This window comes from Mus pahari, chromosome 1, assembly GCF_900095145.1.
Source record: "Mus pahari chromosome 1, PAHARI_EIJ_v1.1, whole genome shotgun sequence".
Taxonomy (NCBI): Eukaryota; Metazoa; Chordata; class Mammalia; order Rodentia; family Muridae; genus Mus; species Mus pahari.
This window is the reverse complement of record NC_034590.1, coordinates 53,047,294-53,051,162: the sequence shown is the minus strand read 5'-3', so window position 1 is coordinate 53,051,162 and position 3,869 is coordinate 53,047,294. Positions and strand designations below refer to the sequence as shown.

At 46.1% G+C, this 3,869-nt stretch overlaps 1 long non-coding RNA gene across 1 annotated transcript in view; it reads right to left on the bottom strand.

The window, feature by feature from the left end:
- LOC115063413 overlaps positions 1 to 2,020 on the bottom strand; it is a 4,453-nt gene extending 2,433 nt beyond the window's left edge. The window contains exon 1 of the long non-coding RNA XR_003843281.1: positions 1,875 to 2,020. This is a non-coding gene — a long non-coding RNA (uncharacterized LOC115063413). The remainder of the gene's footprint in view (positions 1 to 1,874) is intronic.
- Positions 2,021 to 3,869: the final 1,849 nt, after the last annotated feature.

Genomic DNA, 3,869 nt, shown 5'->3' with positions numbered 1-3,869 from the left:
AGAGAGAGAGAGAGAGGGAGAGAGAGGGAGAGAGAGAGAGACAGACACCAGGGTAGCCTTGAACTCACAGAGATCCATCTGCATCTGTCTCCCAAATGCTGGGATTAACGGCAGGGGTCACCATCACTTGGCTAGCTTTAATTTTCTAATAAGTCAAATATTAATAGTCTGCAATTGTTTTTTTGAGCTCTCAATAATTTTAAGGGTATCTTGAGACCAAAAATCTTGAAGTTTGTTTACAGGTAGTACTTATGGATTGCCCATAGCGAACACCTAACTGAATGGTTCCTTATTATTAAGGTCTTTTGTACATGATGCTGATAATGTTTCTGTATTTGCTAATATACAGTTACTTTTTTGGACCTCTTAGGCTCCCTTCCTTGACAGGTTTCCACTGTCCTACATGTTTCCACTGTAGTATAAGAAAGATAATAGCAATAACACAGGGTCCACTTGAGCTGACGGCACTAATGCAGGGCAAACTTAAAGCTACACAAGCCCCAGAGGTCAAGTTACCTACAAAGAGAGAGAGGTTGATTACAATGAATGTTACAGCATCTCTCCTCGACTTGTAGGCAACTTACACATTCTTTACAGTGAATTCCCATAACGAGGCTAGGGTAACTTTCTACAGGTTATTACCACAAAGCCATAGTGAACGCACAAGTAAGTATTCAGCTACACGCTTTCTAGGGGGAGCTGGGATCTTGCTTAGGATCCCCAGGGTTTTCTATGCAGTAACAGGCAATAGGTAAGGAAGATTCCCATCTTTGCATTCTGTTACTACACAGTGTACCGGGAACGGCAGACACGACAAACTCATCTCCGTCTAGAGCAGCTCGTCCCAACCTTCCCATTGCTGTGACGTTTTAATTCCGTCATGTTGTGGTGACCCCAACATACAATTATTTTCGTTGCTCCTTCATAACTGTAATGTTGCTACTGTTATGAATCATAATGTAATGTCTGTGTTTTCAGTGGTCTTAGGTGTTCCCTTAGGTGAAAGGATCATTTGATCCCAAAGGGGTTGTGACCCTCAGGTTGAAAACCACTGATCTACAGGGTCAGACATGGAGATGACTGACAAATGACTTTCCTTTGGTGGACTCACACCTTATCTAAACTTTATATATATATATGTATGTGTGTGTGCACGCGTGTCTTTGTGAGTGAATGACACATGTGTGTGGTGCCAAGGGAGGCTAGAATAGTGCGCTGAACTCCTTGGGTCCTGATGTACAGGTGATTTGATATGGGTGCTGGGAATCAAATTCAGATCCTCTGGAAGTGCAGCAAATGCTCTTAACCACGAAGCCGTCAAGCTAGTATCTAAACGCACCTCACTGCAGTCTTTACACCTTCAGTTCTCCGACCTCCTACCCATCCACCCGCACCATCAGAAAGCAAGTTAAAAACAATTTGCATAGACTCCTTTGTACAAGGATTCTATGAGATTTTAGTCTTGACTCTGTCCTCAACAAACCATGCAGCTTTCCACCGCCTCCTGGCTGCCTTTTTCTAACATTAAGTGACTTTGCCGACACATTCAAGAAACTTAAAAATCACCCACTGCGTGTGCATGTGCTCACGCGCGCTAAAATTACTGCAACAGGTGATTGCTCAGGCAAGAGTCATCGATTCGGAATGTCTGGACTTACAGAGCCAATATTCAACAGCTCTGTGCATGTGAATATGTGTTTGTATGTGTGCATGTATGTACATATGTATGTATGTGTGCTTAGTTTAACTTGTCTATGTGACTGCGTATTTATTCCTCCATATCTACCCACCATTCCGTGGGCTAGCAACCCTCTTTGAAAAAGATGGAGAAAAACCAAACCCAGAGAAGGAAGATCGATAACCGGGTAGCTTACCCATCTCTTCTCCCACTCCAGGGACGCCTGCCACGTCAGCCACTTACTGGGACACCATAGTCACCCGCCGCATAAGATGGCCAAATACTGGCCCAACTTGGAGAGACAAAAGCCGCCAGCATCAGGTGTCAGGCTCTCGGTCATAATTTCTCCCTCCTTCCGGTGGAAAATGAGCCCACTTCCGGTTTCTTGGCCGTAGGGAGGAAGTTCCACGTCAGGCACCGCGCGGCGAGGCTGGGCTTGGCAGTTCCTAGTGCGCATGCTCAGAGCGAGTCCACTGCTGCTTAGCGTCTAGCTGCGTGGCGACTGGGTACTGGGAGACTCCCGGGCCGGCTAGTGGTTCCTGGGTGGGTGTGGAGAGCTGCCCTATTGTTTTGAGTATGCTATTCTTTGCTCCCCTGGCAGGCGACATCCTGGGGACTGAAGTCCGCCGCCCCGCCCCGCCCCGCCCCGCCCCGCCCCGCCCCTGCGACACTCCTCTGCGATCTTGTGCTACCCAGCCCTGGCTGTTAAGCTCTGTGTTCTTCAGTCTTGCCACCCTGCTTATAGAGAGCAAAGCGTGCACCGCACCTCAGTAACCTTTACTCAGTCGCTCTCTTTACTCCCCCTGGTTGCAAGCCCGTGCATATTCATCCAGGAAAGGACCAAGAGCTTTGATCATGGACCTGGTACTTTTGGGTCTAGGAAGATAAGTAAAATCACTTTTGGATTAATTTCCTGGGGATAGACCTCAAATGTTGAGAGACTAAAACAACAGACGTTTGACATTTGCGCCTTAGTAGAGGTAGGCTTCCTCTGTCACTTTGAATAGATATCTTTGCCTTACTTAGTTTCTGGTGATCACTGAAAGTCCTGTGTGTGCTTTGACTTGAGGCAGCATGGCCCTACTCTGTTGTCAAACGCTGTTCTCCTTATTTCTGCTTATTGCTGTGTGTTACAAGGACATCCGTCCTGTTGGATTAAAAAGCCCAGCTTGTTCCAATTTATTCACATGTGACCTTACTTCCAAGTCCACATTGTGAGGCTTTAGAAAAGACAAGACTTCAGGGGTGTCGGGTGGTGGTGGCGCACNCCTGTAATCCCAGCACTTGGGAGGCAGAGGCAGGCAGATTTCTGAGTTCGAGGCCAGCCTGGTCTACAAAGTGAGTTCCAGGATAGCCAGGGCTATACAGAGAAACCCTGTGTCAAAAAAGCAAAAAAAAAAAAAAAAACCAAAAAACAAACAAAAAAAAACTTAAGGGGCAGCAGTTACTGAGCACCCCAGTAAGCTGCCAGAGTTCTCCAGGAATGTGCAAACCAAAAGCTGGCTGTAAGCAGGTTTAGAACAATGAGTTCAAACAGAGTTCGTTTGGATCCTGCGAGTTTGAGGTCAGAATTTGAAGCAAAAAGAACAAAATGAGAAACCAAGAATCTGTCCGTAAACATAGGTGTAATGAAAGGACCTTCCATGCAGTCCAAACATACAAGGCTTTTGGATACAATATACAAAATCAGGAGCAAAAAAATGTTACCTTGTTTATCAGCTTGAGCCAAATCTACTTCATTTCTCTTACTCGTTTAAGAAGATGTAACTTTTCTGGGCAGGGTAGCACACTACTTTAATACCAGCCCTCAGGAGGCAGAGGCAGATTTCTGTGAGTTCAACACCAGACTGGTCTACATGGAGAGTTCCAAGCCAGCCAGAGCTACACAGTGAGAAGCAGAAAGGAGAAAAAGGAGGAAGGAAGGATGGACAGATAGAGAGCCAGGGCTACAGAGTGAGACCGTTACACTCACTTTCTAGGCTTGGCCTGTGCTTTTCTCACCCTGGCATAGGCACACACTGGGCATGGGCACACACTGGCACCTTTGCCTGATACAGGACACCAAGTTGCACAGATTTTACTTGCCTGATTTGCTGTCATGGATGCTGTATTTTTCATTATTTATTTATTTATTGTATATGAGTACATGGTACCTGTCTTCAGACACACCAGAAGAGGTCATCAGAACCCA